The sequence below is a fragment of the Salmo salar genome, chromosome ssa15 (assembly GCF_905237065.1).
Source record: "Salmo salar chromosome ssa15, Ssal_v3.1, whole genome shotgun sequence".
Classification (NCBI taxonomy): Eukaryota; Metazoa; Chordata; class Actinopteri; order Salmoniformes; family Salmonidae; genus Salmo; species Salmo salar.
In genome coordinates this window covers 70,235,454-70,260,051 of record NC_059456.1, presented here as the reverse complement: position 1 = coordinate 70,260,051, position 24,598 = coordinate 70,235,454, and the positions used below count along the sequence as shown (strand labels likewise).

The following is a 24,598-nucleotide window of genomic DNA, read 5'->3' as shown; positions in this document are numbered from 1 at the left end:
ACGTGTCTGACCTTTGTAATAGCGGGTTCATCCAAGATTTGTAGCAGACACCAATCGCACTCGATGCTAGAATCATACTCAGAGAAAAAGGAGCCCATTTCATCTGTTTCTCTTAAATACGATTTCATCTATTTCTCTTAAATACGGGTAACAGCCAATCCATCTCTACAGGAAACTTTTATTTTATGGATGAGAAGAATTTATTTACGTTTCCGAACTTTGAAATAGCTGCTTCATCCAAGATTTGTAGCAGACACCAATCGCACTCTAAGCGAGAATCATACACAGAGTGAAAAGAGCCCATTTCAGATGCTTCTCCTAAATTTAGCATTCGCTGTGTTTCAGTAAATCCACATTCAGATAATTCTTTTGAAGGTTTTCACTTTCACTGGTCCGTTTTAAAGGGCTCGTCCGGGATTTGAACCCGGGACCTCTTGCACCCAAAGCGAGAATCATACCCCTAGACCAACGAGCCACTTTCTAATGTAAGTAAGGCATTACTGATAAAAGATGACGGGTTACAGCCAATCTGTCTCTACAGGAAACTTTTTTTTATGGATAAGATGACTTTATTTACGTGTCTGACCTTTGAAATAGCAGGTTCATCCAAGATTTGTATCAGACACCAATCGCACTCGAAGCAAGAATCATACACAGAGAAAAAGGAGCCCATTTCAGCTGTTTCTCTTAAATACGGGTAACAGCCAATGGGTCTCTACAGGAAACTTTTTTTTACGGATGAGAAGACATTATTTACGTTTCTGAACTTTGTAATAGCGGGTTGATCCAAGATTTGTAGCAGACACCAATCGCACTCTAAGTGAGAATCATACACAGAGAAAAAGGAGCACATTTCAGCTGCTTCTCTTAAAAAGTGCTTAAATTTAGCATTGGCTGTGTTTCAGTAAAACCACATTTGGAGAATTCTTTTGAAGGTTTTCACTATGATTGGTCCTTTTTAAAGGGCTCGTCCGGGATTTGAAACCGGGACCTCTCACACCCGAAGCTTGAATCATACCCCTAGACCAACGAGCCACTTGCTAATGTAAATAAGTCATTACTAAAAAAACGACAGGTAAAAGCCAATCTGTCTCTTCAGGAAACTTTTTTTTATGGATGAAATGACTTTATTTACGTGTCTGACCTTTGTAATAGCGGGTTCATCCAAGATATGTAGCAGACACCAATCACACTCGATGCGAGAATCATACTCAGAGAAAAAGGAGCCCATTTCATCTGTTTCTCTTAAATACGATTTCATCTATTTCTCTTAAATACGGGTAACAGCCAATCCATCTCTACAGGAAACTTTTATTTTACGGATGAGAATAATTTATTTACGTTTCCGAACTTTGAAATAGCTGCTTCATCCAAGATTTGTAGCAGACACCAATCGCACTCTAAGCGAGAATCATACACAGAGTGAAAAGAGCCCATTTCAGATGCTTCTCCTAAATTTAGCATTCGCTGTGTTTCAGTAAATCCACATTCAGATAATTCTTTTGAAGGTTTTCACTTTCACTGGTCCTTTTTAAAGGGCTCGTCCGGGATTTGAACCCGGGAACTCTTGCACCCAAAGCGAGAATCATACCCCTAGACCAACGAGCCACTTTCTAATCTAAGTAAGGCATTACTGATAAAAGATGACGGGTAACAGCCAATCTGTCTCTACAGGAAACTTTTTTTTATGGATAAGATGACTTTATTTACGTGTCTGACCTTTGAAATAGCAGGTTCATCCAAGATTTGTATCAGACACCAATCGCACTCGAAGCAAGAATCATACACAGAGAAAAAGGAGCCCATTTCAGCTGTTTCTCTTAAATACGGGTAACAGCCAATGGGTCTCTACAGGAAACTTTTTTTTACGGATGAGAAGACATTATTTACGTTTCTGAACTTTGTAATAGCGGGTTGATCCAAGATTTGTAGCAGTCACCAATCGCACTCTAAGTGAGAATCATACACAGAGAAAAAGGAGCACATTTCAGCTGCTTCTCTTAAAAAGTGCTTAAATTTATCATTGTCTGTGTTTCAGTAAAACCACATTTGGAGAATTCTTTTGAAGGTTTTCACTATGATTGGTCCTTTTTAAAGGGCTCGTCCGGGATTTGAACCCGGGACCTCTTGCACCCAAAGCGAGAATCATACCCCTAGACCAACGAGCCACTTTCTAATGTAAGTAAGGCATTACTGATAAAAGATGACGGGTTACAGCCAATCTGTCTCTACAGGAAACTTTTTTTTATGGATAAGATGACTTTATTTACGTGTCTGACCTTTGAAATAGCAGGTTCATCCAAGATTTGTATCAGACACCAATCGCACTAGAAGCAAGAATCATACACAGAGAAAAAGGAGCCCATTTCAGCTGTTTCTCTTAAATACGGGTAACAGCCAATGGGTCTCTACAGGAAACTTTTTTTTTACGGATGAGAAGACATTATTTACGTTTCTGAACTTTGTAATCGCGGGTTCATCCAAGATTTGTAGCAGACACCAATCGCACTCTAAGTGAGAATCATACACAGAGAAAAAGGAGCACATTTCAGCTGCTTCTCTTCAGAAGTGCTTAAATTTAGCATTGTCTGTGTTTCAGTGAAACAACATTTGGAGAATTCTTTTGAAGGTTTTCACTATGATTGGTCCTTTTTAAAGGGCTCGTCCGGGATTTGAACCCGGGACCTCTCACACCCGAAGCGAGAATCATATCCCTAGACCAACGAGCCACTTGCTAATGTAAATAAGGCATTACTAATAAAAACGACAGGTAAAAGCCAATCTGTCTCTTCAGGAAACTTTTTTTTATGGATGAAATGACTTTATTTACGTGTCTGACCTTTGTAATAGCGGGTTCATCCAAGATTTGTAGCAGACACCAATCGCACTCGATGCTAGAATCATACTCAGAGAAAAAGGAGCCCATTTCATCTGTTTCTCTTAAATACGATTTCATCTATTTCTCTTAAATACGGGTAACAGCCAATCCATCTCTACAGGAAACTTTTATTTTATGGATGAGAAGAATTTATTTACGTTTCGAACTTTGAAATAGCTGCTTCATCCAAGATTTGTAGCAGACACCAATCGCACTCTAAGCGAGAATCATACACAGAGTGAAAAGAGCCCATTTCAGATGCTTCTCCTAAATTTAGCATTCGCTGTGTTTCAGTAAATCCACATTCAGATAATTCTTTTGAAGGTTTTCACTTTCACTGGTCCGTTTTAAAGGGCTCGTCCGGGATTTGAACCCGGGACCTCTTGCACCCAAAGCGAGAATCATACCCCTAGACCAACGAGCCACTTTCTAATGTAAGTAAGGCATTACTGATAAAAGATGACGGGTTACAGCCAATCTGTCTCTACAGGAAACTTTTTTTTATGGATAAGATGACTTTATTTACGTGTCTGACCTTTGAAATAGCAGGTTCATCCAAGATTTGTATCAGACACCAATCGCACTCGAAGCAAGAATCATACACAGAGAAAAAGGAGCCCATTTCAGCTGTTTCTCTTAAATACGGGTAACAGCCAATGGGTCTCTACAGGAAACTTTTTTTTACGGATGAGAAGACATTATTTACGTTTCTGAACTTTGTAATAGCGGGTTGATCCAAGATTTGTAGCAGTCACCAATCGCACTCTAAGTGAGAATCATACACAGAGAAAAAGGAGCACATTTCAGCTGCTTCTCTTAAAAAGTGCTTAAATTTAGCATTGGCTGTGTTTCAGTAAAACCACATTTGGAGAATTCTTTTGAAGGTTTTCACTATGATTGGTCCTTTTTAAAGGGCTCGTCCGGGATTTGAAACCGGGACCTCTCACACCCGAAGCTTGAATCATACCCCTAGACCAACGAGCCACTTGCTAATGTAAATAAGTCATTACTAAAAAAACGACGGGTAAAAGCCAATCTGTCTCTTCAGGAAACTTTTTTTTATGGATGAAATGACTTTATTTACGTGTCTGACCTTTGTAATAGCGGGTTCATCCAAGATATGTAGCAGACACCAATCACACTCGATGCGAGAATCATACTCAGAGAAAAAGGAGCCCATTTCATCTGTTTCTCTTAAATACGATTTCATCTATTTCTCTTAAATACGGGTAACAGCCAATCCATCTCTACAGGAAACTTTTATTTTACGGATGAGAAGAATTTATTTACGTTTCCGAACTTTGAAATAGCGGCTTCATCCAAGATTTGTAGCAGACACCAATCGCACTCGAAGCGAGAATCATACACAGAGAAAAAGGAGCCCATTTCAGCTGTTTCTCTTAAATACGGGTAACAGCCAATGGGTCTCTACAGGAAACTTTTTTTTACGGATGAGAAGACATTATTTACGTTTCCGAACTTTGTAATAGCGGGTTAATCCAAGATTTGTAGCAGACACCAATCGCACTCTAAGTGAGAATCATACACAGAGAAAAAGGAGCACATTTCAGCTGCTTCTCTTAAGAAGTGCTTAAATTTAGCATTGGCTGTGTTTCAGTGAAACAACATTTGGAGAATTCTTTTGAAGGTTTTCACTATGATTGGTCCTTTTTAAAGGGCTCGTCCGGGATTTGAACCCGGGACCTCTCACACCCGAAGCGAGAATCATACCCCTAGACCAACGAGCCACTTGCTAATGTAAATAAGGCATTACTAATAAAAACGACAGGTAAAAGCCAATCTGTCTCTTCAGGAAACTTTTTTTTATGGATGAAATGACTTTATTTACGTGTCTGACCTTTGTAATAGCGGGTTCATCCAAGATTTGTAGCAGACACCAATCGCACTCGATGCTAGAATCATACTCAGAGAAAAAGGAGCCCATTTCATCTGTTTCTCTTAAATACGATTTCATCTATTTCTCTTAAATACGGGTAACAGCCAATCCATCTCTACAGGAAACTTTTATTTTATGGATGAGAAGAATTTATTTACGTTTCCGAACTTTGAAATAGCTGCTTCATCCAAGATTTGTAGCAGACACCAATCGCACTCTAAGCGAGAATCATACACAGAGTGAAAAGAGCCCATTTCAGATGCTTCTCCTAAATTTAGCATTCGCTGTGTTTCAGTAAATCCACATTCAGATAATTCTTTTGAAGGTTTTCACTTTCACTGGTCCTTTTTAAAGGGCTCGTCCAGGATTTGAACCCGGGAACTCTTGCACCCAAAGCGAGAATCATACCCCTAGACCAACGAGCCACTTTCTAATGTAAGTAAGGCATTACTGATAAAAGATGACGGGTAACAGCCAATCTGTCTCTACAGGAAACTTTTTTTTATGGATGAGATGACTTTATTTACGTGTCTGACCTTTGAAATAGCAGGTTCATCCAAGATTTGTATCAGACACCTATCGCACTCGAAGCAAGAATCATACACAGAGAAAAAGGAGCCCATTTCAGCTGTTTCTCTTAAATACGGGTAACAGCCAATGGGTCTCTACAGGAAACTTTTTTTACGGATGAGAAGACATTATTTACGTTTCTGAACTTTGTAATAGCGGGTTCATCCAAGATTTGTAGCAGACACCAATCGCACTCTAAGTGAGAATCATACACAGAGAAAAAGGAGCACATTTCAGCTGCTTCTCTTAAAAAGTGCTTAAATTTAGCATTGGCTGTGTTTCAGTAAAACCACATTTGGAGAATTCTTTTGAAGGTTTTCACTATGATTGGTCCTTTTTAAAGGGCTCGTCCGGGATTTGAAACCGGGACCTCTCACACCCGAAGCTTGAATCATACCCCTAGACCAACGAGCCACTTGCTAATGTAAATAAGGCATTACTAAAAAAACGACAGGTAAAAGCCAATCTGTCTCTTCAGGAAACTTTTTTTTATGGATGAAATGACTTTATTTACGTGTCTGACCTTTGTAATAGCGGGTTCATCCAAGATATGTAGCAGACACCAATCACACTCGATGCGAGAATCATACTCAGAGAAAAAGGAGCCCATTTCATCTGTTTCTCTTAAATACGATTTCATCTATTTCTCTTAAATACGGGTAACAGCCAATCCATCTCTACAGGAAACTTTTATTTTACAGATGAGAAGAATTTATTTACGTTTCCGAACTTTGAAATAGCGGCTTCATCCAAGAGTTGTAGCAGACACCAATCGCACTCTAAGCGAGAATCATACACAGAGTAAAAGGAGCCCATTTCAGATGATTCTCCTAAATTTAGCATTCGCTGTGTTTCATTAAATCCACATTCAGATAATTCTGTTGAAGGTTTTCACTTTCACTGGTCCTTTTTAAAGGGGTCGTCAGGGATTTGAACCCGGGACCTCTTGCACCCAAAGCGAGAATCATACCCCTAGACCAACGAGCCACTTTCTAATGTAAATAAGGCATTACTGATAAAAGATGACGGGTAACAGCCAATCTGTCTCAACAGGAAACTTTTTTTTATGGATGAGATGACTTTATTTACGTGTCTGACCTTTGAAATAGCAGGTTTATCCAAGATTTGTATCAGACACCAATCGCACTCGAAGCAAGAATCATACACAGAGAAAAAGGAGCCCATTTCAGCTGTTTCTCTTAAATACGGGTAACAGCCAATGGGTCTCTACAGGAACCTTTTTTTTTACGGATGAGAAGACATTATTTACGTTTCTGAACTTTGTAATAGCGGGTTCATCCAAGATTTGTAGCAGACACCAATCGCACTCTAAGTGAGAATCATACACAGAGAAAAAGGAGCACATTTCAGCTGCTTCTCTTAAAAAGTGCTTAAATTTAGCGTTGGCTGTGTTTCAGTAAAACCACATTTGGAGAATTCTTTTGAAGGTTTTCACTATGATTGGTCCTTTTTAAAGGGCTCGTCCGGGATTTGAAACCGGGACCTCTCACACCCGAAGCGAGAATCATACCCCTAGACCAACGAGCCACTTGCTAATGTAAATATGCATTACTAAAAAAACGACAGGTAAAAGCCAATCTGTCTCTTCAGGAAACTTTTTTTTATGGATGAAATGACTTTATTTACGTGTCTGACCTTTGTAATAGCGGGTTCATCCAAGATTTGTAGCAGACACCAATCGCACTCAAGCGAGAATCATACTCAGAGAAAAAGGAGCCCATTTCATCTGTTTCTCTTAAATACGGGTAACAGCCAATCCATCTCTACAGGAAACTTTTATTTTACGGATGAGAAGAATTTATTTACGTTTCCGAACTTTGAAATAGCTGCTTCATCCAAGATTTGTAGCAGACACCAATCGCACTCTAAGCGAGAATCATACACAGAGTGAAAAGAGCCCATTTCAGATGCTTCTCCTAAATTTAGCATTCGCTGTGTTTCAGTAAATCCACATTCAGATAATTCTTTTGAAGGTTTTCACTTTCACTGGTCCTTTTTAAAGGGCTCGTCCGGGATTTGAACCCGGGAACTCTTGCACCCAAAGCGAGAATCATACCCCTAGACCAACGAGCCACTTTCTAATGTAAGTAAGGCATTACTGATAAAAGATGACGGGTAACAGCCAATCTGTCTCTACAGGAAACTTTTTTTTATGGATAAGATGACTTTATTTACGTGTCTGACCTTTGAAATAGCAGGTTCATCCAAGATTTGTATCAGACACCAATCGCACTCGAAGCAAGAATCATACACAGAGAAAAAGGAGCCCATTTCAGCTGTTTCTCTTAAATACGGGTAACAGCCAATGGGTCTCAACAGGAACCTTTTTTTTTACGGATGAGAAGACATTATTTACGTTTCTGAAGTTTTTAATAGCGGGTTCATCCAAGATTTGTAGCAGACACCAATCGCACTCTAAGTGAGAATCATACACAGAGAAAAAGGAGCACATTTCAGCTGCTTCTCTTAAGAAGTGCTTAAATTTATCATTGTCTGTGTTTCAGTAAAACCACATTTGGAGAATTCTTTTGAAGGTTTTCACTATGATTGGTCCTTTTTAAAGGGCTCGTCCGGGATTTGAACCCGGGACCTCTCACACCCGAAGCGAGAATCATACCCCTAGACCAACGAGCCACTTGCTGATGTAAATAAGGCATTACTAATAAAAACGACAGGTAAAAGCCAGTCTGTCTCTTCAGGAAACTTTTTTTTATGGATGAAATGACTTTATTTACGTGTCTGACCTTTGTAATAGCGGGTTCATCCAAGATTTGTAGCAGACACCAATCGCACTCAAAGCGAGAATCATACACAGAGAAAAAGGAGCCCATTTCATCTGTTTCTCTTAAATACGATTTAATCTATTTCTCTTAAATACGGGTAACAGCCAATCCATCTCTACAGGAAACTTTTATTTTACAGATGAGAAGAATTTATTTACGTTTCCGAACTTTGAAATAGCGGCTTCATCCAAGATTTGTAGCAGACACCAATCGCACTCTAAGCGAGAATCATACACAGAGTAAAAGGAGCCCATTTCAGATGATTCTCCTAAATTTAGCATTCGCTGTGTTTCACTAAATCCACATTCTGATAATTCTTGTAAGGTTTTCGCTTTCACTGGTCCTTTTTAAAGGGCTCGTCCGGGATTTGAACCCGGGACCTCTTGCACCCAAAGCGAGAATCATACCCCTAGACCAACGAGCCACTTTCTAATGTAAATAAGGCATTACTGATAAAAGATGACGGGTTATAGCCAATCTGTCTCTACAGGAAACTTTTTTTTATGGATAAGATGACTTTATTTACGTGTCTGACCTTTGAAATAGCAGGTTCATCCAAGATTTGTATCAGACACCAATCGCACTCGAAGCAAGAATCATACACAGAGAAAAAGGAGCCCATTTCAGCTGTTTCTCTTAAATACGGGTAACAGCCAATGGGTCTCTACAGGAACCTTTTTTTTTACGGATGAGAAGACATTATTTACGTTTCCGAACTTTGTAATAGCGGGTTAATCCAAGATTTGTAGCAGACACCAATCGCACTCTAAGTGAGAATCATACACAGAGAAAAAGGAGCACATTTCAGCTGCTTCTCTTAAGAAGTGCTTAAATTTAGCATTGGCTGTGTTTCAGTAAAACCACATTTGGAGAATTCTTTTGAAGGTTTTCACTATGATTGGTCCTTTTTAAAAGGGCTCGTCCGGGATTTGAACCCGGGACCTCTCACACCCGAAGTGAGAATCATACCCCTAGACCAACGAGCCACTTGCTAATGTAAATATGCATTACTAAAAAAACGACAGGTAAAAGCCAATAGGTCTCTTCAGGAAACTTTTTTTTATGGATGAAATGACTTTATTTACGTGTCTGACCTTTGTAATAGCGGGTTCATCCAAGATTTGTAGCAGACACCAATCGCACTCGAAGCGAGAATCATACACAGAGAAAAAGGAGCCCATTTCATCTGTTTCTCTTAAATACGATTTCATCTATTTCTCTTAAATACGGGTAACAGCCAATCCATCTCTACAGGAAACTTTTATTTTACAGATGAGAAGAATTTATTTACGTTTCCGAACTTTGAAATATCGGCTTCATCCAAGATTTGTAGCAGACACCAATCGCACTCTAAGCGAGAATCATACACAGAGTAAAAGGAGCCCATTTCAGATGATTCTCCTAAATTTAGCATTCGCTGTGTTTCATTAAATCCACATTCAGATAATTCTGTTGAAGGTTTTCACTTTCACTGGTCCTTTTTAAAGGGGTCGTCCGGGATTTGAACCCGGGACCTCTTGCATCCAAAGCGAGAATCATACCCCTAGACCACCGAGCCACTTTGTAATTTAAGTAAGGCATTACTGATAAAAGATGACGGGTAACAGCCAATCTGTCTCTACAGGAAACTTTTTTTTATGGATGAGATGACTTTATTTACGTGTCTGACCTTTGAAATAGCAGGTTTATCCAAGATTTGTATCAGACACCAATCGCACTCGAAGCAAGAATCATACACAGAGAAAAAGGAGCCCATTTCAGCTGTTTCTCTTAAATACGGGTAACAGCCAATGGGTCTCTACAGGAAACTTTTTTTTGTACGGATGAGAAGACATTATTTACGTTTCTGAACTTTGTAATAGCGGGTTCATCCAAGATTTGTAGCAGACACCAATCGCACTCTAAGTGAGAATCATACACAGAGAAAAAGGAGCACATTTCAGCTGCTTCTCTTAAAAAGTGCTTAAATTTAGCGTTGGCTGTGTTTCAGTAAAACCACATTTGGAGAATTCTTTTGAAGGTTTTCACTATGATTGGTCCTTTTTAAAGGGCTCGTCCGGGATTTGAAACCGGGACCTCTCACACCCGAAGCGAGAATCATACCCCTAGACCAACGAGCCACTTGCTAATGTAAATAAGGCATTACTAAAAAAATGACGGGTAAAAGCCAATCTGTCTCTTCAGGAAACTTTTTTTTATGGATGAAATGACTTTATTTACGTGTCTGACCTTTGTAATAGCGGGTTCATCCAAGATTTGTAGCAGACACCAATCGCACTCGATGCGAGAATCATACTCAGAGAAAAAGGAGCCCATTTCATCTGTTTCTCTTAAATACGATTTCATCTATTTCTCTTAAATACGGGTAACAGCCAATCCATCTCTACAGGAAACTTTTATTTTACGGATGAGAAGAATTTATTTACGTTTCCGAACTTTGAAATAGCGGCTTCATCCAAGATTTGTAGCAGACACCAATCGCACTCTAAGCGAGAATCATACACAGAGTGAAAAGAGCCCATTTCAGATGCTTCTCCTAAATTTAGCATTCGCTGTGTTTCAGTAAATCCACATTCAGATAATTCTTTTGAAGGTTTTCACTTTCACTGGTCCTTTTTAAAGGGCTCGTCCAGGATTTGAACCCGGGACCTCTTGCACCCAAAGCGAGAATCATACCGCTAGACCAACAAGCCACTTCCTAATGTAAATAAGGCATTACTGATAAAAGATTACGGGTAACAGCCAATCTGTCTCTACAGGAAACTTTTTTTTATGGATGAGATGACTTTATTTACGTGTCTGACCTTTGAAATAGCAGGTTTATCCAAGATTTGTATCAGACACCAATCGCACTCGAAGCAAGAATCATACACAGAGAAAAAGGAGCCCATTTCAGCTGTTTCTCTTAAATACGGGTAACAGCCAATGGGTCTCTACAGGAACCTTTTTTTTTACGGATGAGAAGACATTATTTACGTTTCTGAACTTTGTAATAGCGGGTTCATCCAAGATTTGTAGCAGACACCAATCGCACTCTAAGTGAGAATCATACACAGAGAAAAAGGAGCACATTTCAGCTGCTTCTCTTAAAAAGTGCTTAAATTTAGCATTGGCTGTGTTTCAGTAAAACCACATTTGGAGAATTCTTTTGAAGGTTTTCACTATGATTGGTCCTTTTTAAAGGGCTCGTCCGGGATTTGAACCCGGGACCTCTCACACCCGAAGCGAGAATCATACCCCTAGACCAACGAGCCACTTGCTAATGTAAATATGCATTACTAAAAAAACGACAGGTAAAAGCCAATCTGTCTCTTCAGGAAACTTTTTTTTATGGATGAAATGACTTTATTTACGTGTCTGACCTTTGTAATAGCGGGTTCATCCAAGATTTGTATCAGACACCAATCGCACTCGAAGCGAGAATCATACACAGAGAAAAAGGAGCCCATTTCAGCTGTTTCTCTTAAATACGATTTCATCTATTTCTCTTAAATACGGGTAACAGCCAATCCATCTCTACAGGAAACTTTTATTTTACGGATGAGAAGAATTTATTTACGTTTCCGAACTTTGAAATAGCGGCTTCATCCAAGATTTGTAGCAGACTCCAATCGCACTCTAAGTGAGAATCATACACAGAGTAAAAGGAGCCCATTTCAGATGATTCTCCTAAATTTAGCATTCGCTGTGTTTCACTAAATCCACATTCTGATAATTCTGTTGAAGGTTTTCGCTTTCACTGGTCCTTTTTAAAGGGCTCGTCCGGGATTTGAACCCGGGACCTCTTGCACCCAAAGCGAGAATCATACCCCTAGACCAACGAGCCACTTTCTAATGTAAATAAGGCATTACTGATAAAAGATGACGGGTTATAGCCAATCTGTCTCTACAGGAAACTTTTTTTATGGATGAGATGACTTTATTTACGTGTCTGACCTTTGAAATAGCAGGTTTATCCAAGATTTGTATCAGACACCAATCGCACTCGAAGCAAGAATCATACACAGAGAAAAAGGAGCCCATTTCAGCTGTTTCTCTTAAATACGGGTAACAGCCAATGGGTCTCTACAGGAAACTTTTTTTACGGATGAGAAGACATTATTTACGTTTCTGAACTTTGTAATAGCGGGTTCATCCAAGATTTGTAGCAGACACCAATCGCACTCTAAGTGAGAATCATACACAGAGAAAAAGGAGCACATTTCAGCTGCTTCTCTTAAGAAGTGCTTAAATTTAGCGTTGGCTGTGTTTCAGTAAAACCACATTTGGAGAATTCTTTTGAAGGTTTTCAATATGATTGGTCCTTTTTAAAGGGCTCGTCCGGGATTTGAAACCGGGACCTCTCACACCCGAAGCGAGAATCATACCCCTAGACCAACGAGCCACTTGCTAATGTAAATAAGGCATTACTAATAAAAACGACAGGTAAAAGCCAATCTGTCTCTTCAGGAAACTTTTTTTTATGGATGAAATGACTTTATTTACGTGTCTGACCTTTGTAATAGCGGGTTCATCCAAGATTTGTAGCAGACACCAATCGCACTCGATGCGAGAATCATACTCAGAGAAAAAGGAGCCCATTTCATCTGTTTCTCTTAAATACGATTTCATCTATTTCTCTTAAATACGGGTAACAGCCAATCCATCTCTACAGGAAACTTTTATTTTACGGATGAGAAGAATTTATTTACGTTTCCGAACTTTGAAATAGCGGCTTCATCCAAGATTTGTAGCAGACACCAATCGCACTCTAAGCGAGAATCATACACAGAGTGAAAAGAGCCCATTTCAGATGCTTCTCCTAAATTTAGCATTCGCTGTGTTTCAGTAAATCCACATTCAGATAATTCTTTTGAAGGTTTTCACTTTGACTGGTCCTTTTTAAAGGGCTCGTCCAGGATTTGAACCCGGGACCTCTTACACCCAAAGCGAGAATCATACCCCTAGACCAACGAGCCACTTTCTAATGTAAGTAAGGCATTACTGATAAAAGATGACGGGTTACAGCCAATCTGTCTCTACAGGAAACTTTTTTTTATGGATGAGATGACTTTATTTACGTGTCTGACCTTTGAAATAGCAGGTTCATCCAAGATTTGTATCAGACACCAATCGCACTCAAAGCGAGAATCATACACAGAGAAAAAGGAACCCATTTCATCTGTTTCTCTTAAATACGATTTCATCTATTTCTCTTAAATACGGGTAACAGCCAATCCATCTCTACAGGAAACTTTTATTTTACAGATGAGAAGAATTTATTTACGTTTCCGAACTTTGAAATAGCGGCTTCATCCAAGATTTGTATCAGACTCCAATCGCACTCGAAGCAAGAATCATACACAGAGAAAAAGGAGACCATATCAGCTGTTTCTCTTAAATACGGGTAACAGCCAATGGGTCTCTACAGGAACCTTTTTTTTACGGATGAGAAGACATTATTTACGTTTCTGAACTTTGTAATAGCGGGTTCATCCAAGATTTGCAGCAGACACCAATCGCACTCTAAGTGAGAATCATACACAGAGAAAAAGGAGCACATTTCAGCTGCTTCTCTTAAAAAGTGCTTAAATTTAGCATTGGCTGTGTTTCAGTAAAACCACATTTGGAGAATTCTTTTGAAGGTTTTCACTATGATTGGTCCTTTTTAAAGGGCTCGTCCGGGATTTGAACCCGGGACCTCTCACACCCGAAGCGAAAATCATACCCCTAGACCAACGAGCCACTTGCTAATGTAACTAAGGCATTACTGAATAAAAATGACAGGTAAAAGCCAATCTGTCTCTACAGGAAACTTTTTTTATGGATGAAATGACTTTATTTACGTGTCTGACCTTTGTAATAGCGGGTTTATCCAAGATTTGTAGCAGACACCAATCGCACTCAAAGCGAGAATCATACACAGAGAAAAAGGAACCCATTTCATCTGTTTCTCTTAAATACGATTTCATCTATTTCTCTTAAATACGGGTAACAGCCAATCCATCTCTACAGGAAACTTTTATTTTACAGATGAGAAGAATTTATTTACGTTTCCGAACTTTGAAATAGCGGCTTCATCCAAGATTTGTAGCAGACACCAATCGCACTCTAAGCGAGAATCATACACAGAGTAAAAGGAGACCATATCAGATGTTTCTCCTAAATTTAGCATTCGCTGTGTTTCAGTAAATCCACATTCAGATAATTCTGTTGAAGGTTTTCACTTTCACTGGTCCTTTTCAAAGGGCTCGTCTAGGATTTGAACCCGGGACCTCTTGCACCCAAAGCGAGAATCATACCCCTAGACCAACGAGCCACTTTCTAATGTGAATAAGGCATTACTGATAAAAGATGACGGGTAACAGCCAATCTGTCTCTACAGGAAACTTTTTTTTATGGATGAAATGACTTTATTTACGTGTCTGACCTTTGAAATAGCAGGTTTATCCAAGATTTGTATCAGACACCAATCGCACTCGAAGCAAGAATCATACACAGAGAAAAAGGAGCCCATTTCAGCTGTTTCTCTTAAATACGGGTAACAGCCAATGGGTCTCTACAGGAACCTTTTTTTTTTACGGATGAGAAGACATTATTTACGTTTCTGAACTTTGTAATAGCGGGTTCATCCAAGATTTGGAGCAGACACCAATCGCACTCTAAGTGAGAATCATACACAGAGAAAAAGGAGCACATTTCAGCTGCTTCTCTTAAAAAGTGCTTAAATTTAGCGTTGGCTGTGTTTCAGTAAAACCACATTTGGAGAATTCTTTTGAAGGTTTTCACTATGATTGGTCCTTTTTAAAGGGCTCAACCGGGATTTGAACCCGGGACCTCTCACACCCGAAGCGAAAATCATACCCCTAGACCAACGAGCCACTTGCTAATGTAACTAAGGCATTACTGATAAAAGATGACGGGTAACAGCCAATCTGTCTCTACAGGAAACTTTTTTTTATGGATGAAATGACTTTATTTACGTGTCTGACCTTTGAAATAGCAGGTTTATCCAAGATTTGTATCAGACACCAATCGCACTCGAAGCAAGAATCATACACAGAGAAAAAGGAGCCCATTTCAGCTGTTTCTCTTAAATACGATTTCATCTATTTCTCTTAAATACGGGTAACAGCCAATCCATCTCTACAGGAAACTTTTATTTTACGGATGAGAAGAATTTATTTACGTTTCCGAACATTGAAATAGCGGCTTCATCCAAGATTTGTAGCAGAGACCAATCGCACTCTAAGCGAGAATCATACACAGAGTAAAAGGAGCCCATTTCAGATGATTCTCCTAAATTTAGCATTCGCTGTGTTTCAGTAAATTCACATTCAGATAATTCTATTGAAGGTTTTCACTTTCACTGGTCCTTTTTAAAGGGTTCGTCCAGGATTTGAACCCGGGACCTCTTGCATCCAAAGCGAGAAACATACCCCTAGACCAACGAGCCACTTTCTAACGTACGTAAGGCATTACTGATAAAAGATGACGGGTAACAGCCAATCTGTCTCTACAGGAAACTTTTTATTATGGATAAGATGACTTTATTTACGTGTCTGACCTTTGAAATAGCAGGTTCATCCAAGATTTGTATCAGACACCAATCGCACTCGAAGCAAGAATCATACACAGAGAAAAAGGAGCCCATTTCAGCTGTTTCTCTTAAATACGGGTAACAGCCAATGGGTCTCTACAGGAACCTTTTTTTTACGGATGAGAAGACATTATTTACGTTTCTGAACTTTGTAATAGCGGGTTCATCCAAGATTTGGAGCAGACACCAATCGCACTCTAAGTGAGAATCATACACAGAGAAAAAGGAGCACATTTCAGCTGCTTCTCTTAAAAAGTGCTTAAATTTAGCATTGGCTGTGTTTCAGTAAAACCACATTTGGAGAATTCTTTTGAAGGTTTTCACTATGATTGGTCCTTTTTAAAGGGCTCAACCGGGATTTGAACCCGGGACCTCTCACACCCGAAGCGAGAATCATACCCCTAGACCAACGAGCCACTTGCTAATGTAAATAAGGCATTACTGATAAAATATGACGGGTAACAGCCAATCTGTCTCTACAGGAAACTTTTTTTTATGGATGAGATGACTTTATTTACGTGTCTGACCTTTGAAATAGCAGGTTCATCCAAGATTTGTATCAGACACCAATCGCACTCGAAGCAAGAATCATACACAGAGAAAAAGGAGCCCATTTCAGCTGTTTCTCTTAAATACGGGTAACAGCCAATGGGTCTCAACAGGAACCTTTTTTTTTACGGATGAGAAGACATTATTTACGTTTCTGAACTTTGTAATAGCGGGTTAATCCAAGATTTGTAGCAGACACCAATCGAACTCAAAGCGAGAATCATACACAGAGAAAAAGGAGCCAATTTCATCTGTTTCTCTTAAATACTATTTAATCTATTTCTCTTACATACGGGTAACAGCCAATCCATCTCTACAGGAAACTTTTATTTTACAGATGAGAAGAATTTATTTACGTTTCCGAACTTTGAAATAGCGGCTTCATCCAAGATTTGTAGCAGACTCCAATCGCACTCTAAGTGAGAATCATACACAGAGTAAAAGGAGCCCATTTCAGATGATTCTCCTAAATTTAGCATTCGCTGTGTTTCACTAAATCCACATTCTGATAATTCTTGTAAGGTTTTCGCTTTCACTGGTCCTTTTTAAAGGGCTCGTCCGGGATTTGAACCCGGGACCTCTTGCACCCAAAGCGAGAATCATACCCCTAGACCAACGAGCCACTTTCTAATGTAAATAAGGCATTACTGATAAAAGATGACGGGTTATAGCCAATCTGTCTCTACAGGAAACTTTTTTTTATGGATAAGATGACTTTATTTACGTGTCTGACCTTTGAAATAGCAGGTTCATCCAAGATTTGTATCAGACACCAATCGCACTCGAAGCAAGAATCATACACAGAGAAAAAGGAGCCCATTTCAGCTGTTTCTCTTAAATACGGGTAACAGCCAATGGGTCTCTACAGGAAACTTTTTTTTTACGGATGAGAAGACATTATTTACGTTTCTGAACTTTGTAATAGCGGGTTCATCCAAGATTTGTAGTAGACACCAATCGCACTCTAAGTGAGAATCATACACAGAGAAAAAGGAGCACATTTCAGCTGCTTCTCTTAAGAAGTGCTTAAATTTATCATTGGCTGTGTTTCAGTAAAAACACATTTGGAGAATTCTTTTGAAGGTTTTCAATATGATTGGTCCTTTTTAAAGGGCTCGTCCGGGATTTGAACCCGGGACCTCTCACACCCGAAGCGAGAATCATACCCCTAGACCAACGAGCCACTTGCTAATGTAAATAAGGCATTACTAATAAAAACGACAGGTAAAAGCCAATCTGTCTCTTCAGGAAACTTTTTTTTATGGATGAAATGACTTTATTTACGTGTCTGACCTTTGTAATAGCGGGTTCATCCAAGATTTGTAGCAGACACCAATCGCACTCGATGCGAGAATCATACTCAGAGAAAAGGAGCCCATTTCATCTGTTTCTCTTAAATACGATTTCATCTATTTCTCTTAAATACGGGTAACAGCAAATCCATCTCTACAGGAAACTTTTATTTTATGGATGAGAAGAATTTATTTACGTTTCCGAACTTTGAAATAGCTGCTTCATCCAAGATTTGTAGCAGACACCAATCGCACTCTAAGCGAGAATCATACACAGAGTGAAAAGAGCCCATTTCAGATGCTTCTCCTAAATTTAGCATTCGCTGTGTTTCAGTAAATCCACATTCAGATAATTATTTTGAAGGTTTTCACTTTCACTGGTCCGTTTTAAAGGCTCGTCCGGGATTTGAACCCGGGACCACTTGCACGCAAAGCGAGAATCATACCCCTAGACCAATGAGCCACTTTCTAATGTAAGTAAGGCATTACTGATAAAAGATGACGGGTTACAGCCAATCTGTCTCTACAGGAAACTTTTTTTTATGGATAAGATGACTTTATTTACGTGTCTGACCTTTGAAATAGCAGGTTCATCCAAGATTTGTATCAGACACCAATCGCACTCGAAGCAAGAATCATACACAGAGAAAAAGGAGCCCATTTCAGCTGTTTCTCTTAAATACGGGTAACAGCCAATGGGTCTCTACAGGAACCTTTTTTTTTTTTACGGATGAGAAGACATTATTTACGTTTCTGAACTTTGTAATAGCGGGTTCATCCAAGATTTGGAGCAGACACCAATCGCACTCTAAGTGAGAATCATACACAGAGAAAAAGAAGCACATTTCAGCTGCTTCTCTTAAGAAGTGCTTAAATTTAGCATTGTCTGTGTTTCAGTAAAACCACATTTGGAGAATTCTTTTGAAGGTTTTCACTATGATTGGTCCTTTTTAAAGGGCTCAACCGGGATTTGAACCCGGGACCTCTCACACCCGAAGCGAAAATCATACCCCTAGACCAACGAGCCACTTGCTAATGTAAATAAGGCATTACTGATAAAATACGACGGGTAAAAGCCAATCTGTCTCTTCCGGAAACTTTTTTTTTATGGATGAAATGACTTTATTTACGTGTCTGACCTTTGTAATAGCGGGTTCATCCAAGATTTGTAGCAGACACCAATCGCACTCAAAGCGAGAATCATACACAGAGAAAAAGGAGCCCATTTCATCTGTTTCTCTTAAATACGATTTAATCTATTTCTCTTAAATACGGGTAACAGCCAATCCATCTCTACAGGAAACTTTTATTTTATGGATGAGAAGAATTGATTTACGTTTCCGAACTTTGAAATAGCTGCTTCATCCAAGATTTGTAGCAGACACCAATCGCACTCTAAGCGAGAATCATACACAGAGTGAAAAGAGCCCATTTCAATGCTTCTCCTAAATTTAGCATTCTCTGTGTTTCAGTAAATCCACAATCAGATAATTCTTTTGAAGGTTTTCACTTTCACTGGTCTGTTTTAAAGGGCTCGTCCGGGATTTGAACCCGGGACCTCTTGCACCCAAAGCGAGAATCATACCCCTAGACCAACGAGCCACTTTCTAATGTAAGTAAGGCATTACTGATAAAAGATGACGGGTTACAGCCAATCTGTCTCTACAGGAAGCTTTTTTTATGGATGAGATGACTTTATTTACGTGTCTGACCTTTGAAATAGCGGGTTCATCCAAGATTTGTATCAGACACCAATCGCACTCGAAGCAAGAATCATACACAGAGAAAAAGGAGCCCATTTCAGCTGTTTCTCTTAAATACGGGTAACAGCCAATGGGTCTCTACAGGAAACTTTTTTTTTTTGGATGAGAAAACATTATTTACGTTTCTGAACTTTGTAATCGCGGGTTGATCCAAGATTTGTAGCAGAAACCAATCGCACTCTAAGTGAGAATCATACACAGAGAAAAAGGAGCACATTTCAGCTGCTTCTCTTCAGAAGTGCTTAAATTTAGCATTGTCTGTGTTTCAGTGAAACCACATTTGGAGAATTCTTTTGAAGGTTTTCACTATGATTGGTCCTTTTTAAAGGGCTCGTCCGGGATTTGAACCCGGGACCTCTCACACCCGAAGCGAGAATCATACCCCTAGACCAACGAGCCACTTGCTAATGTAAATAAGGCATTACTAATAAAAGCGACAGGTAAAAGCCAATCTGTCTCTTCAGGAAACTTTTTTTTATGGATGAGAAGAATTTATTTACGTTTCCGAACTTTGAAATAGCTGCTTCATCCAAGATTTGTAGCAGACACCAATCGCACTCTAAGCTAGAATCATACACAGAGTGAAAATAGCCCATTTCAGATGCTTCTCCTAAATTTAGCATTCGCTGTGTTTCAGTAAATCCACATTCAGATAATTCTTTTGAAGGTTTTCACTTTCACTGGTCCATTTTAAAGGGCTCGTCCGGGATTTGAACCCGGGACCTCTTGCACCCAAAGCAAGAATCATACCCCTAGACCAACGAGACACTTTCTAATGTAAGTAAGGCATTACTGATAAAAGATGACGGGTTACAGCCAATCTGTCTCTACAGGAAACTTTTTTTTATGGATAAGATGACTTTATTTACGTGTCTGACCTTTGAAATAGCAGGTTCATCCAAGATTTGTATCAGACACCAATCGCACTCGAAGCAAGAATCATACACAGAGAAAAAGGAGCCCATTTCAGCTGTTTCTCTTAAATACGGGTAACAGCCAATGGGTCTCTACAGGAAACTTTTTTTTTACGGATATGAAGACATTATTTACGTTTCTGAACTTTGTAATAGCGGGTTGATCCAAGATTTGTAGCAGACACCAATCGCACTCTAAGTGAGAATCATACACAGAGAAAAAGGAGCACATTTCAGCTGCTTCTCTTAAAAAGTGCTTAAATTTATCATTGTCTGTGTTTCAGTAAAACCACATTTGGAGAATTCTTTTGAAGGTTTTCACTATGATTGGTCCTTTTTAAAGGGCTCGTCCGGGATTTGAAACCGGGACCTCTCACACCCGAAGCGTGAATCATACCCCTAGACCAACGAGCCACTTGCTAATGTAAATAAGTCATTACTAAAAAACGACAGGTAAAAGCCAAACTGTCTCTTCAGGAAACTTTTTTTTATGGATGAAATGACTTTATTTACGTGTCTGACCTTTGTAATAGCGGGTTCATCCAAGATTTGTAGCAGACACCAATCGCACTCGATGCGAGAATCATACTCAGAGAAAAAGGAGCCCATTTCATCTGTTTCTCTTAAATACGATTTCATCTATTTCTCTTAAATACGGGTAACAGCCAATCCATCTCTACAGGAAACTTTTATTTTATGGATGAGAAGAATTTATTTACGTTTCCGAACTTTGAAATAGCTGCTTCATCCAAGATTTGTAGCAGACACCAATCGCACTCTAAGCGAGAATCATACACAGAGTGAAAAGAGCCCATTTCAGATGCTTCTCCTAAATTTGGCATTCGCTGTGTTTCAGTAAATCAACATACAGATAATTCTTTTGAAGGTTTTCACTTTCACTGGTCCTTTTTAAAGGGCTCGTCCGGGATTTGAACACGGGAACTCTTGCACCCAAAGCGAGAATCATACCCCTAGACCAACGAGCCACTTTCTAATGTAAGTAAGGCATTACTGATAAAAGATGACGGGTAACAGCCAATCTGTCTCTACAGGAAACTTTTTTTTATGGATAAGATGACTTTATTTACGTGTCTGACCTTTAAAATAGCAGGTTCATCCAAGATTTGTATCAGACACCAATCGCACTCGAAGCAAGAATCATACACAGAGAAAAAGGAGCCCATTTCAGCTGTTTCTCTTAAATACGGGTAACAGCCAATGGGTCTCTACAGGAACCTTTTTTTTTACGGATGAGAAGACATTATTTACGTTTCTGAACTTTGTAATAGCGGGTTCATCCAAGATTTGTAGCAGACACCAATCGCACTCTAAGTGAGAATCATACACAGAGAAAAAGGAGCACATTTCAGCTGCTTCTCTTAAGAAGTGCTTAAATGTATCACTGTCTGTGTTTCAGTAAAACCACATTTGGAGAATTCTTTTGAAGGTTTTCACTATGATTGGTCCTTTTTAAAGGGCTCGTCCGGGATTTGAAACGGGGACCTCTCACACCCGAAGCGAGAATCATACCCCTAGACCAACGATCCACTTGCTAATGTAAATAAGGCATTACTAAAAAAACGACAGGTAAAAGCCAATCTGTCTCTTCAGGAAACTTTTTTTATGGATGAAATGACTTTATTTACGTGTCTGACCTTTGTAATAGCGGCTTCATCCAAGATTTGTAGCAGACACCAATCGCACTCGAAGCGAGAATCATACACAGAGTAAAAAGAGCGCATTTCATCTGTTTCTCTTAAATACGATTTCATCTATTTCTCTTAAATACGGGTAACAGCCAATCCATCTCTACAGGAAACTTTTATTTTACGGATGAGAAGAATTTATTTACGTTTCCGAACTTTGAAATAGCTGCTTCATCCAAGATTTGTAGCAGACACCAATCGCACTCTTAGCGAGAATCATACACAGAGTGAAAAGAGCCCATTTCAGATGCTTCTCCTAAATTTAGCATTCGCTGTGTTTCAGTAAATCCACATTCAGATAATTCTGTTGAAGGTTTTCACTTTCACTGGTCCTTTTTAAAGGGTTCGTCCAGGATTTGAACCCGGGACCTCTTGCACCCAAAGCGAGAAACATACCCCTAGACCAACGAGCCACTTTCTAATGTAAGTAACGCATTACTGATAAAAGATGACGGGTAACAGCCAATCTGTCTCTACAGGTAACTTTTTTTTATGGATGAGATGACTTTATTTACGTGTCTGACCTTTGAAATAGCAGGTTTATCCAAGATTTGTATCAGACACCAATCGCACTCGAAGCAAGAATCATACACAGAGAAAAAGGAGCCCATTTCAGCTGTTTCTCTTAAATACGGGTAACAGCCAATGGGTCTCTACAGGAACCTTTTTTTTACGGATGAGAAGACATTATTTACCTTTCTGAACTTTGTAATAGCGGGTTCATCCAAGATTTGTAGCAGACACCAATCGCACTCTAAGTGAGAATCATACACAGAGAAAAAGGAGCACATTTCAGCTGCTTCTCTTAAAAAGTGCTTAAATTTAGCATTGTCTGTGTTTCAGTAAAACCAGATATGGAGAAATCTTTTGAAGGTTTTCACTATGATTGGTCCTTTTTAAAGGGCTCGCCGGGGATTTGAACCCGGGACCTCTCACACCGAAGCAAGAATCATACCCCTAGACCAACGAGCCACTTTCTAATGTAAATAAGGCATTACTGATAAAAGATGACGGGTAACAGCCAATCTGTCTCTACAGGAAACTTTTTTTATGGATGAGATGACTTTATTCACGTGTCTGACCTTTGTAATAGCAGGTTCATCCAAGATTTGTAGCAGATACCAATCGCACTCGAAGCGAGAATCATACACAGAGAAAAAGGAGCCCATTTCATCTGTTTCTCTTAAATACGATTTCATCTGTTTCTTTTAAATACGGGTAACAGCCAATCCATCTCTACAGTAAACTTTTATTTTGCGGATGAGAAAAATGTATTTACATTATCGAACTTTGTAATAGCGGGTTCATCCAAGATTTGTAGCAGACACCAATCGCACTCTAAGTGAGAATCATACACAGAGAAAAAGGAGCACATTTCAGCTGCTTCTCTTAAAAATTGCTTAAATTTAGCATTGGCTGTGTTTCAGTAAAACCCCATTTGGAGAATTCTTTTGAAGGTTTTCACCATGACTGGTCCTTTTTAAAGGGCTCGTCGGGGATTTGAACCCGGGACCTCTCACACCCGAAGCAAGAATCATACCCCTAGACCAACGAGCCACTTTCTAATGTAAATAAGGCATTACTGATAAAAGATGACGGGTAACAGCCAATCTGTCTCTACAGGAAACTTTTTTTTATGGATGAGATGACTTTATTTACGTGTCTGACATTTGTAATAGCAGGTTCATCCAACATTTGTAGCAGACACCAATCGCACTCGAAGTGAGAATCATACACAGAGAAAAAGGAGCCCATTTCATCTGTTTCTCTTAAATACGATTTCATCTATTTCTCTTAAATACGGGTAACAGCCAATCCATCTCTACAGGAAACTTTTATTTTACGGATGAGAAAAATGTATTTACGTTTCCGAACTTTGAAATAGTGGCTTCATCCAAGATTTGTAGCAGACACCAATCGCACTCTAAGCGAGAATCATACACAGAGTAAAAGGAGCCCATTTCAGATGCATTCTCCTAAATGTAGCATTCGCTGTGTTTCAGTAAATCCACATTCAGATAATTCTGTTGAAGGTTTTCACTTTCACTGGTCCTTTTTAAAGGGCTCTTCCGGGATTTGAACCCGGGACCTCTTGCACCCAAAGCGAGAATCATACCCCTAGACCAACGAGCCACTTTCTAATGTAAGTAAGGCATTACTGATAAAAGATGACGGGTAACAGCCAATCTGTCTCTACAGGAAACTTTTTTATGGATGAGATGACTTTATTTACGTGTCTGACCTTTGTAATAGCAGGTTCATCCAAGATTTGTATCAGACACCAATCGCACTCGAAGCAAGAATCATACACAGAGAAAAAGGAGCCCATTTCAGCTGTTTCTCTTAAATACGGGTAACAGCCAATGTGTCTCTACAGGAAACTTTTTTTTACGGATGAGAAGACATTATTTACGTTTCTGAACTTTGTAATAGCGGGTTCATCCAAGATTTGTAGCAGACACCAATCGCACTCTAAGTGAGAATCATACACAGAGAAAAAGGAGCACATTTCAGCTGCTTCTCTTAAAAAGTGCTTAAATTTAGCATTGGCTGTGTTTCAGTAAAACCCCATTTGGAGAATTCTTTTGAAGGTTTTCACCATGACTGGTCCTTTTTAAAGGGCTCGCCGGAGATTTGAACCCGGGA

General features: G+C 39.4%; 23 non-coding genes across 23 annotated transcripts; all 23 read right to left on the bottom strand.

The window, feature by feature from the left end:
* Window positions 1-403: 403 nt before the first annotated feature.
* trnap-ugg (transfer RNA proline (anticodon UGG)) lies at window positions 404-475 on the bottom strand. The gene has a single exon. It is a non-coding gene; the product is annotated as a tRNA-Pro (tRNA).
* Window positions 476-1,536: 1,061 nt separating this feature from the next.
* Window positions 1,537-1,608, bottom strand: trnap-ugg (transfer RNA proline (anticodon UGG)). Its single transcript has one exon. It is a non-coding gene; the product is annotated as a tRNA-Pro (tRNA).
* Window positions 1,609-2,096: 488 nt separating this feature from the next.
* Window positions 2,097-2,168, bottom strand: trnap-ugg (transfer RNA proline (anticodon UGG)). The gene has a single exon. It is a non-coding gene; the product is annotated as a tRNA-Pro (tRNA).
* A 489-nt stretch (window positions 2,169-2,657) lies between these two features.
* Window positions 2,658-2,729, bottom strand: trnap-cgg (transfer RNA proline (anticodon CGG)). The gene has a single exon. It is a non-coding gene; the product is annotated as a tRNA-Pro (tRNA).
* Window positions 2,730-3,230: 501 nt separating this feature from the next.
* trnap-ugg (transfer RNA proline (anticodon UGG)) lies at window positions 3,231-3,302 on the bottom strand. Its single transcript has one exon. It is a non-coding gene; the product is annotated as a tRNA-Pro (tRNA).
* Window positions 3,303-4,554: 1,252 nt separating this feature from the next.
* Window positions 4,555-4,626, bottom strand: trnap-cgg (transfer RNA proline (anticodon CGG)). Its single transcript has one exon. It is a non-coding gene; the product is annotated as a tRNA-Pro (tRNA).
* A 2,195-nt stretch (window positions 4,627-6,821) lies between these two features.
* On the bottom strand, window positions 6,822-6,893 carry trnap-cgg (transfer RNA proline (anticodon CGG)). Its single transcript has one exon. It is a non-coding gene; the product is annotated as a tRNA-Pro (tRNA).
* A 474-nt stretch (window positions 6,894-7,367) lies between these two features.
* Window positions 7,368-7,439, bottom strand: trnap-ugg (transfer RNA proline (anticodon UGG)). The gene has a single exon. It is a non-coding gene; the product is annotated as a tRNA-Pro (tRNA).
* A 489-nt stretch (window positions 7,440-7,928) lies between these two features.
* Window positions 7,929-8,000, bottom strand: trnap-cgg (transfer RNA proline (anticodon CGG)). The gene has a single exon. It is a non-coding gene; the product is annotated as a tRNA-Pro (tRNA).
* A 501-nt stretch (window positions 8,001-8,501) lies between these two features.
* trnap-ugg (transfer RNA proline (anticodon UGG)) lies at window positions 8,502-8,573 on the bottom strand. Its single transcript has one exon. It is a non-coding gene; the product is annotated as a tRNA-Pro (tRNA).
* Window positions 8,574-9,063: 490 nt separating this feature from the next.
* trnap-cgg (transfer RNA proline (anticodon CGG)) lies at window positions 9,064-9,135 on the bottom strand. Its single transcript has one exon. It is a non-coding gene; the product is annotated as a tRNA-Pro (tRNA).
* A 1,062-nt stretch (window positions 9,136-10,197) lies between these two features.
* On the bottom strand, window positions 10,198-10,269 carry trnap-cgg (transfer RNA proline (anticodon CGG)). The gene has a single exon. It is a non-coding gene; the product is annotated as a tRNA-Pro (tRNA).
* A 501-nt stretch (window positions 10,270-10,770) lies between these two features.
* trnap-ugg (transfer RNA proline (anticodon UGG)) lies at window positions 10,771-10,842 on the bottom strand. Its single transcript has one exon. It is a non-coding gene; the product is annotated as a tRNA-Pro (tRNA).
* Window positions 10,843-11,331: 489 nt separating this feature from the next.
* On the bottom strand, window positions 11,332-11,403 carry trnap-cgg (transfer RNA proline (anticodon CGG)). The gene has a single exon. It is a non-coding gene; the product is annotated as a tRNA-Pro (tRNA).
* A 500-nt stretch (window positions 11,404-11,903) lies between these two features.
* On the bottom strand, window positions 11,904-11,975 carry trnap-ugg (transfer RNA proline (anticodon UGG)). Its single transcript has one exon. It is a non-coding gene; the product is annotated as a tRNA-Pro (tRNA).
* A 486-nt stretch (window positions 11,976-12,461) lies between these two features.
* trnap-cgg (transfer RNA proline (anticodon CGG)) lies at window positions 12,462-12,533 on the bottom strand. Its single transcript has one exon. It is a non-coding gene; the product is annotated as a tRNA-Pro (tRNA).
* Window positions 12,534-13,801: 1,268 nt separating this feature from the next.
* Window positions 13,802-13,873, bottom strand: trnap-cgg (transfer RNA proline (anticodon CGG)). The gene has a single exon. It is a non-coding gene; the product is annotated as a tRNA-Pro (tRNA).
* Window positions 13,874-16,072: 2,199 nt separating this feature from the next.
* On the bottom strand, window positions 16,073-16,144 carry trnap-cgg (transfer RNA proline (anticodon CGG)). Its single transcript has one exon. It is a non-coding gene; the product is annotated as a tRNA-Pro (tRNA).
* A 683-nt stretch (window positions 16,145-16,827) lies between these two features.
* trnap-ugg (transfer RNA proline (anticodon UGG)) lies at window positions 16,828-16,899 on the bottom strand. Its single transcript has one exon. It is a non-coding gene; the product is annotated as a tRNA-Pro (tRNA).
* A 489-nt stretch (window positions 16,900-17,388) lies between these two features.
* On the bottom strand, window positions 17,389-17,460 carry trnap-cgg (transfer RNA proline (anticodon CGG)). Its single transcript has one exon. It is a non-coding gene; the product is annotated as a tRNA-Pro (tRNA).
* A 1,639-nt stretch (window positions 17,461-19,099) lies between these two features.
* Window positions 19,100-19,171, bottom strand: trnap-ugg (transfer RNA proline (anticodon UGG)). The gene has a single exon. It is a non-coding gene; the product is annotated as a tRNA-Pro (tRNA).
* A 488-nt stretch (window positions 19,172-19,659) lies between these two features.
* Window positions 19,660-19,731, bottom strand: trnap-cgg (transfer RNA proline (anticodon CGG)). Its single transcript has one exon. It is a non-coding gene; the product is annotated as a tRNA-Pro (tRNA).
* Window positions 19,732-20,027: 296 nt separating this feature from the next.
* trnap-ugg (transfer RNA proline (anticodon UGG)) lies at window positions 20,028-20,099 on the bottom strand. The gene has a single exon. It is a non-coding gene; the product is annotated as a tRNA-Pro (tRNA).
* Window positions 20,100-24,598: the final 4,499 nt, after the last annotated feature.